A 10,617-nucleotide genomic window follows, 5' to 3' on the forward strand; every position below is an offset into this window, starting at 1 on the left:
ACGTAATCGGTTGTGTTGGGGTAAGCAAACTCTTTTGGAAGGATCTCTGAAGGATGCTGGGTCTGGGCCCGCTGCGTCTTTTATGTCACGGACGGGTTTTGCTTGATAGACCTGCAGCACCACCGGCGTAATGAGAGCAAATTCAGCGTAAGATTTGGACGCCATTGATAACATCAGACGGCACTGGACCTCGGGAAAGAACGGCGCCTGTTGTTGGTTAGCTGTCTGCCGACGCCCCGGCTGTAGGAACCACTCATCAAGACGGCGACCACCAGGGGCGTTGCAAAAGATCTTGGGCCCTATGCATAGTCAGTCCTGATGGGCCTACATGCCCACCCCCATAATATATTTCAAACTATTCTAGGGCCCTCTCTTCCTCCTTTGGGGCCCTGGTAATCAGTACTGGTTTCACCCCCAGTCTGACAGCCCTGGCGACCGCTGAAGCCCAAGCTCCACTATTGCTTTTGTGAGGATGCGGATTAGCCTCGAGTCATGCTGGTGGCGTGTCTCGCAGGTGTGTGAGCGTCTTCGTCCGGCGTGGACGCTGTCTTTTAACATGTTATAATAAATTATCTATTGGTATTTTGAGCTAAAACTTCACATGTGTACTCTGGGGACACCAAGAGCAAGATATTGATTTACAATTTCTAAGACACTTTTGCTTGGGAAAGGCTGTATGCGTGGAGGCGGGAAAGCTGCTGAATAATCAGTGATTGACAGCTGAGAGACAAAAGGGTTGCATAATGAGCCACATAATGAGCCTTGTGGGGATGTTCAACAGGAATGTAACTTTCTCTGTAGTAAAACCATGATATGGTTTACTTTTCAATTTAAATGTAAATACACACACATTATATATATATATATATATTAGGGATGCACCGAATCCAGGATTCGGTTTCGGCCGAATACCGGGCTTTTTGACGGGGTTCGGGTTCGGCCGAATCCTAGATTTTTTTTCCACCGAACCGAACCCTAGGCTTGGCGCTACGCTGGTCGACATCACGCGGCCGTTGATTACACACATCGGGTGCTGACGTGGAGATGAGCTTTTTCTTTCGGTAAGCCTTAGGGTCTGGACACACCAAAACTTTTAAACACCGCTGAAAACGCCTTGAGGACGCCAAATGCCAGCTGTTTTTCAGCCGAGCGCTTGGTCGCAGTGATGCTTCAGCTGTGAGCCGGTTGGTTGCTGTGGTAATGTCCCACCCCTCCTCCACTGTAATTGGACGGCCGTGTGAAGACTGTGACATTGATGAGCGGAGCTTCTAACTCAAAGTATAGTTTTCAGCGCGGAGCTGCTTGCTTATTGGAAAAACGAGCGTGTCGCAACGAATCGCTTTCATTATTCTTAGGCTTATGGTAATTGTCAAAATAGTTTTCCAACTTGTCATCCTGGCATAATGTACAATAAAAATTTAATAAAATTGAAAAATACACTGCTGTGGACGTTGTTTACTTTGCATCATAAGCATTTTTACAACCTGTTGCTCATGTGCAGCGTGCAGATTTGTATGTCTCTCTTTGCCTTTACAGAGATATGCGTATGAGGACGCGCTCCGGTAAACAGCGCGAGGCGTCTTCACATCCCCATCAAACAGCGTATACAACACATATCTATCACGGACAATTGCATCCTCATGCCAAAAGTTTCTTATTTGCATGCGTCTTAAAGTTTTGAGCGTTTAAACTTTTATTTTCCTCACAGCTGCTTGTCTGCGTTCAGCCACCGCCTACGTAAAAAATGTCTTTAATTGCAACCGCATTCAGGATCCTTTTGATGACAAAAGTAAACAGAAAGATCGGTTTATGAGATCGGCAGATTTAGCGAGCACCGATCGAGTCATTTAATGCCATTATCGGCCGATACCGATCGGCGGCCGATCGATCGGAGCATCCCTAATATATATATATATATATATATATATATATATATATATATATATATATATATATATATATATATATATATATATATATATATATACAGTCTTGTTCAAAATAATAGCAGTACAATGTGACTAACCAGAATAATCAAGGTTTTTAGTATATTTTTTATGGCTACGTGGCAAACAAGTTACCAGTAGGTTCAGTAGATTCTCAGAAAACAAACAAGACCCAGCATTCATGATATGCACGCTCTTAAGGCTGTGCAATTGGGCAATTAGTTGAAAGGGGTGTGTTCAAAAAAATAGCAGTGTGGCATTCAATCACTGAGGTCATCAATTTTGTGAAGAAACAGGTGTGAATCAGGTGGCCCCTATTTAAGGATGAAGCCAACACTTGTTGAACATGCATTTGAAAGCTGAGAAAATGGGTCGTTCAAGACATTGTGATTAAAAAGTTGATTGGAGAGGGGAAAACCTATAAAGAGGTGCAAAAAATGATAGGCTGTTCAGCTAAAATGATCTCCAATGCCTTAAAATGGAGAGCAAAACCAGAGAGACGTGGAAGAAAACGGAAGACAACCATTAAAATGGATAGAAGAATAACCAGAATGGCAAAGGCTCAGCCAATGATCACCTCCAGGATGATCAAAGACAGTCTGGAGTTACCTGTAAGTACTGTGACAGTTAGAAGACGTCTGTGTGAAGCTAATCTATTTTCAAGAATCCCCCGCAAAGTCCCTCTGTTAAGAAAAAGGCATGTGCAGAAGAGGTTACAATTTGCCAAAGAACACATCAACTGGCCTAAAGAGAAATGGAGGAACATTTTGTGGACTGATGAGAGTAAAATTGTTCTTTTTGGGTCCAAGGGCCACAGGCAGTTTTTGAGACGACCCCCAAACTCTGAATTCAAGCCACAGTACACAGTGAAGACAGTGAAGCATGGAGGTGCAAGCATCATGATATGGGCATGTTTCTCCTACTATGGTGTTGGGCCTATTTATCGCATACCAGGGATCATGGATCAGTTTGCATATGTTAAAATACTTGAAGAGGTCATGTTGCCCTATGCTGAAGAGGACATGCCCCTGAAATGGTTGTTTCAACAAGACAATGACCCAAAACACACTAGTAAACGGGCAAAGTCTTGGTTCCAAACCAACAAAATTAATGTTATGGAGTGGCCAGCCCAATCTCCAGACCTTAATCCAATTGAGAACTTGTGGGGTGATATCAAAAATGCTGTAAAACCAAGAAATGTGAATGAATTGTGGAATGTTGTTAAAGAATCATGGAGTGGAATAACAGCTGAGAGGTGCCACAAGTTGGTTGACTCCATGCCACACAGATGTCAAGCAGTTTTAAAAAACTGTGGTCATACAACTAAATATTAGTTTAGTGATTCACAGGATTGCTAAACAGTGTTGGGAGTAACGCATTACAAAATATAATATATTACAGTAATATATTAGTTTTTGCTGTAACGCAGTAATATAACGCATTACTAATAAAATTTTGGTAATATTTTACTCGTTACAGTCTTAGTAACGAGCGCGTTACAACAATGCATTTCAAAATTAGACTGTGTTATTTTTATTTTTTTATTTTTGACCAATACGCGCGACCAGCATCCACACATGAAAAAGCTGCGTGTAAAATAGTTATCTGCGTCCCAAACCGCATACTTCCATACTATATAGTGGGCGAAAAGCACTACTTCTCGTACTCTTTGCCTACTATATAGTATGGAAGTAGGCGGTTTGGGACGCAGCATATGCCTGTTTCCACGTGCTGTATGCAACATGTTCATTTTTACTTTAACTTTGTATTTGAAATGTGATTTGGACGCGGTGCGCGTCAAATATAGACATTAAAGAGCCGAATCTGGGAAGTCCGCGGCTGTGGTCGCAATCAGGTCCGGTACCGCCGCACACGCATAATTTTGCGAATAAGAGCACTAAGTAAAAGCAACAGAAAGTTTCTATCGGTCTCCTGTGCTGCTTGAACCTCAGAAGTAAAGATACTTTTACAAATGTTGCCAGTAAAATCCATATCACACCAGCAATGACAAGGTAAAATTTGCTATGATTACAGTCCATATACATAATAGATTGCTAGGCTATTATTATGCTATCTACAGTTTTATTACAAACAGCAACCTAAACTACAACATACCATTAGTGAAGACTTAAACATGGTTATCTAAATAGTACATTTAAACATCACTGTTTAAAGTTTTTACCAGCCTTTGTATGGGAGCCTATATTCATTGTTTGGCAAAAAGCAGTGTTCCTCTGTTTGTCTGTGCTTTATATGTTAGTCTACATGTAATCCTTATATTGGACTGAAATGAGCTGTATTCCTTGAGACCTAATCCTCCAATAGCAATTTTTGATAAGTTGTGTCAACCAAGTGCATGCCAGGTTTGTTCTGTGAATCTGAATTAAAAGTGAATTAAAGAATAGAAAGAAAAAGAGGTTGCGTGTCTTGCCATGTTATTAGGTTATAGGTTGCATTATAGTGGGCTCTATTGTGTTTGGTATGTGTACCATAATTTACCAGACTTTTACCAGATCATGTGTCTATGGGTCAAAGACGAGACGTCACCATTTTGGTGTCCGCATCAAATATAATTTACAAAAGTGATTTTACATACAAAAAACACCTATAAAATGAAAGTAAAATGTCTACTTTTATGTTTCAAATAAATTTTGTGAAAATACAATGACCAAATATGAGTTTAATAATGATCCAAAGTGTAAAATCGTCATTCAGCGTAATGGTCCGGACTATGATTTTACTAATAGATTTTTAAATAAACGTATAAAATACCATGTTAAAAAAATATTTTCTTCCTTGGCATGTTCACATAAGTGTTGGCTGTTTTATATTAATAGGACTATGTGTTATTTTTTTGTTAAATATTGAAACAACTAGGGGACTTTTGTCCCGAATATGCAGTTTGTCAGAGGTCATTCAGTGTAACGGGATCAGGAAACCATTTTGTAATTAAATAAACAAACAATAGTCATCAAGCAGTCTGTGACATCATCAAAAGACCCCCTGAAGACCATGTGGTGATTCAGCAAGGTAAGTTTATTGCTCTTAAATATTTGATAATTTCACCTTTTCATAGTGTGGTATCTTGAGTTACAAAAACGACTGTCATTCAGTGAAATGCAAAAAAACACTTTTATTGTTAGATTTTTTGAAAAATAAGTAGATGTTGTGAATAATGATGATAAACCTTTCTGGTCAAGTTCACTGTTTGATATAGGTATCTAGTTGTTAACTTCTAATATTAGCTTAAGTAAAAGTTTCGTCATTCAGGGTAATGTTTTGTCATTCGGTGTAATGCAATTGTATGTTACACCACAGTGTCATCCATTACACTGAATGATAGTGTCACTGTTTAGATAACATTTTTAGCATTTTATTTCTATTTCAGATAAATGAGGGTTTTAGCATTTTATTTCTATTTTAGATAAATAAGGGATGTTAAGCACAAAAAATATATATATCAAACTTTATCAATATTAATGTTTTAATGCATTTTTGTCGTTTTGGTACTGATTTCTTTTAGATGCCCACAAACAAAGAGAAAGTTTCTAGGCACTGGCAGAAAGTTAATGCAGACCCAGTAGCTAGGGCAATGCATTTAGCAAGGAGACGAGAAAGGTATTGAGAAGTGCAGTGTAAAAATAATAGGGCTGGGTTTAAAAAGATAGATTTCTCGATTTTAATCAATTCTAATTTTGAAGAAACAATAGTGATTTGTAAATCCCAATAATCAATCTTTCAGTCTATGCTGTTTTCAGATGATGTTAATCAATATCAAATTGATTTGAAATTGAACCAAATCGTGAAATTTGTGTCCAAGCCTAGCCCTACAGAATAATAGTTTACTGCTGTTTTTAGATAGAGACTCCACCCTACCTATACCACAAGTTAAAGGAATAATTTGGTCATTATTTACTCACTCTCATGTTGGTAAAAACCTGTATGATTTTTTTGTTGTTCTGATAAACACAAAGGAAGATATTTTGAGTAATGTTTGTAACCAAACCGTTTGTGGACCCCATTTACTTCCATAGTATTATTTTTAGTATCATAGTATGGGGTCCACAAAAGGTTTGGTTACAAACATTTCTTAAAATATCTTCCTTCCATTTATGCGGGTTTGAAACAACACGAGAGTGAGTAAATGATGACAGAATTTTCATTTTTGGGTGAACTATCCCTTTAAGAGAGGCCACTGAGGGGATTCTCCGCCCATAATACAAATCCTGATAACATGTCATTTATGTTCCCAAACAGAAAGTATTTGTAATTAATAACACGTTTTATATAGATCTGTGTCAATAATTTTATGTCAATAATTACATGGAATCTGTATTTCAGCAACCAGAGAAGAAAGCAAGCTGCCTTGGCTGCAAATCCTGATCACCTGTCAATCAGGAATTTATCAGATGCTGCAGCTGAGAAGAGGCGAAAGCAATGGCGGGAAAATCAAAGAAAACACAGGGCAGAAGCTAAACGTATAAGGGCAGTTCTGGATCTTATTATACAGTATTACCACCTGTTCAGTTAATTTTTACGAATATGATATGCATTATGGAATAAAAATGATTATTAATTTCAGCATCTACTTCTGTGATTTGTTAAGGAATAAAATGATACAGAATAATATTCAAAACATTGCAATAATGGAAACAATGAGACTATTTTTGTCAAAAATGTCATTCAGTGTAACAAACCATTGTCATTCGGTGTAACACATATATTTATGTAGAAATGAAACAATATACTTATTCTGAGCTGTACTTATTAAAATATGTATAATGATGTGTAATCCTACAAAATTTTATTTGATTTGAATTGATTTTCACTTCCTTACAAAAACTTCTTGCTGACAAATGGGTAAAACCTAATGGTTTAAAGGATATTGGCGAAGTGAAATGCTTTAAAATGACAAATAGTTAATATTTGGTTTCTGCACTGTGATCTATAAATAGAGTCTTGTAATGTGTCATCAAATAATAGTTTTTCTAAAAATGTCTGATAATATTTTTTTGCATAAAAATATTGTTACACTGAATGACATTTTAGTTGGTGTCTTCTGTACAATTCCAGTAAAAATGTATGGTAGTCATTATTTTTTGCTCAGAAAAACATATAGTTAAACAGGACATATTCTAATGTATGTGAAAAAGACAAAATTTAAAGCTTTTTTACACTTTTATTTTTTTTATGCTTTAAACCCCCTTTTCGTCTTTGACCCCTATGTTTATGATTCTGACAGTGATTGAGTTTGTACAGTCAAAGGTAGACACTGCTATTTTTTTGAACACACCCCTTTCAACTAATTGCCCAATTGCACAGCCTTAAGAGCGTGCACACCATGAATGCTGGGTCTTGCCCGTCCTCCGAGAATCCACTGAACCCACTGGCAACTTGTTTGCCACGCAGCAACAAAAAATACACCAAAAACCCCGATCACTCTGGCTAGTCACACCGCACTGCCACTATTCTGAACAAGACTGTATATATATATCAGCCTAATCATGGTAAAGTGAACACAGGGTTTGTGTGCAGTAAAAAGCTCAAAAGAACAACTGCCTATCGTTGTTTGGACTCTTATTTGTGTTTTTGTAATCATTATATCATTATAGTAGAAACACAACAAGGGACAAGCATGATAAACTTGCTCAATGTTTGTTTACAGCCGCCGCCATTACCTCACGTGTTGCTCATGAAAGCAGTAACTTATGTGTGCACATGCGAGTGATCCTGTGTTTAATAAACGTGCTGTGCGGAGATATACGCTTAGACGCAACTAAATAAGGATTGTACTGCTTGCAGTCGCGTAGTTTATAAGAATACCGCAGGGCTTAACATTAACTTTTTAAGGAACTTGTCCTTTGCACAAGTAAATTTGTGTTTCACTTGTCCATGCACAAAAGTCACTTGTCCGGGTAAAGATTTATAATATTATGGATTTTTGTGTTTTGCTAATGTATAACATATAATTGCTACAATAGAATTTTTATTGAATTGTATGTTAATCTCAATTCATTTTATAGTCATAATTCAACCTCATGTTTTTTTAACTATTTAATCAAATAAAACTTTTGAAATTTACTTTGAAACCAGGATTTATATCTCCCATTGCTGAAAAAACTATAGAGACCAGAAAATCATGTGAATTTTGTAGGCCACTGAAATGTATTTTACTAAGATTCATTTGGCTGCTTCTTGTTACTCTTTCTGAAGAAGGATGCTATATCTGCTGCCCACTTTTCAATGATTGTCTGCCATTAAAACACTAAAGCAAAACATTAAAACATTACCATGTTTTAAAAAACGTATTAGGGTAAATGTATCTAGATTATCTGTTATATATAAAATCAATCTTAATCCCAGCATTTACGCTGTAATGTTTGTGTGGGATTTTAATGTACAGTGACGAACTCTTGTCAGATTCAAATCAGCTGTCGCGCAGAGAGATTCTCATTATAAAACAGATTCTTAAACAAGATTTTAAGCCCATTATGTGTTTTTACCGAACTTTAAAAGAGAAAAATACGGACTTAAATCGCTTTGACACACAGTGATGAAAACGCAGTTGAAGTGCCTGTCAGTTATTATTCATGCCGGAGCCTGAAGAAACATCACTCTCCACTCCACACTGTCCCGCGACTCCCGCCCCTCCGTGTTCGTCCTTTAGGTTTAATGCGCGTGCAGCTTGTTTAGTAACAATAACAGTAACATAAGAGAGTGTGTGTGGCGGCGCGCTCTCTGTTCAATATTCCGCTCTGTGTTTGCGCTGCGTGTTCTGCTCTGTCGTTAACGGCATATAACGTTAAGTAACATTGTTTGAAATTTAACTTGTCCAGTCGGACAACTAATTTTCTCTTACACTTGTCCTAGAAAAAAATCCACTTGTCCCGGACAAGCGGACAAGCCTTAATGTCGAGCCCTGACAAAAACCGCGTCGAGTTTCCTGACTCGTGTGTTTGTTTATGTGTGTTCCCCTCGCGTGAAATGTTTGACGGAAGAACAAAGAAAACACTCGCGTCTGGAGATACTGACACACAAACGCAAGTAAAAAAGGATTGTACTGTTTGCAATCGCGTATTTTATAAGAATACCAAAAACCGCGTCGAGTTTCCTGACTCGTGTGTTTGTTTATGTGTGTTCCCCTCGCGTGAAATGTTTGATGGAAGAACAAAGAAAACACTCGCGTCTGGAGATACTGACACACATACGCAAGTAAATAAGGATTTAGATGTCATGTTTTGGTGCAATCGGATGAAACAACAAGGAATGGAGAGACTGGGTTGTGGATTGTGTATCCATTGACTGCAGGAGGCACAAGTTATGCATATGGATGTCTCTGCTCATTCACTTCAATGGCGCAGGGGCGTGGCGATCTCTTCTCATTACAGATAATCAGGTAACATTAGAGAGACGGTCCCTTTCCTACTTCTCATACAGTTTACACCGAATGACAATATATGTTTTCGATCTCACTTACATCATTTAAAAGCTGACATTTCAAGCATTATGTAGACATTTATCTTTTGTTTATATGACATGTATTCATGAAGTTACAGTTAATTTTCTGACGTGTTTCTGAAATGACTTCACTGAGGGAGAGAGAACAAAACGCGCATCATGTTTATTTTCTTAATTTTGCGAAAAGCACAGCATTCTGTTTTTATTGGGAGTGGACAGAAAAAAAACTAGACACTTTAACGTTTTAAATGATGTATAAATCATATCTGTATGTCCAAAATCAGCAGAGTTATCTAGTTCTCTTTACGGAGTGATTGAAAAATAAAGAGTTGGCGGCGCCAGCGCCGCAGCCGACCCCAGAGTGATAAGAGCATGATTTCAATTTAATGAAAACAAACACATACAAGAGATAAGACCATATAAAATGCAACAAATATTGAAACATTATAATTTAATCAGCAAAGAAAGCTAAATTCTCTAATTAACCTCAAAATCTTTAAAATTAAATAAAAAAATATTTGTCATTGATTATTTTCATAAATTAATATATTGACATGAAATGTCTTCTTAACAGTTGGTTGCTTCCATCCATCTTCTTAACAGGCATTCTCTGGAGATAGTGAACGCCTTGCCAGTCCAGTAATGGATCTTTAGGGAGGTGTTAATCTGAGGGACAGGAAGGAGAGATGTGTGAAAAACATTCATAAAGGATTTCACTCAGAGTGGATATACTGTAAAGAAATTGTTTTCTCTCTCTTTCTTTCTAAATGCCTTTACAGATTGACCGCAATTTGATACAGTAATGGCACCAATATACAATGAGCCTCACGCATGCACACACAGAATTGTGCAGATAAGTTTAAGTTTGATAATAAATTCATATTGTGCTTGAAGAAGCACAGGATGTTACACGGATTGATATAAAATGCTGAATTATCATTATACACCGTGTGTTCGGGCTAGAGGTCAGAAAAGATGTAAAACATTGATCTATGTACTTCAGATTATATAATTGGCCAGAGAGACGGCGTGTGAATTGTGCAGAGAGACGGCGTGTGGCTGTTCAAACATATTCAATCACATGCGCGTTTACACTAACAAGACGTAGTGTTATGTATAACCATGCTATAGTTAGCCAATAAACTATAAAACCATAGACTGTATAGACTTAAACAAATATGCTGAATTACCTGTGGAGAAAATAGAAAGAAGG

General features: G+C 37.5%; 1 long non-coding RNA gene across 1 annotated transcript; it reads left to right on the forward strand.

The window, feature by feature from the left end:
- The first annotated feature begins 4,602 nt into the window (after positions 1–4,602).
- Positions 4,603–6,527, forward strand: LOC129452664 (uncharacterized). The gene is made up of 3 exons (XR_012360208.1): positions 4,603–4,976; positions 5,470–5,564; positions 6,288–6,527. It is a non-coding gene; the product is annotated as an uncharacterized lncRNA (long non-coding RNA).
- Positions 6,528–10,617: the final 4,090 nt, after the last annotated feature.

The sequence above is a fragment of the Misgurnus anguillicaudatus genome, chromosome 21 (genome assembly GCF_027580225.2).
Source record: "Misgurnus anguillicaudatus chromosome 21, ASM2758022v2, whole genome shotgun sequence".
NCBI classification, from domain to species: Eukaryota; Metazoa; Chordata; class Actinopteri; order Cypriniformes; family Cobitidae; genus Misgurnus; species Misgurnus anguillicaudatus.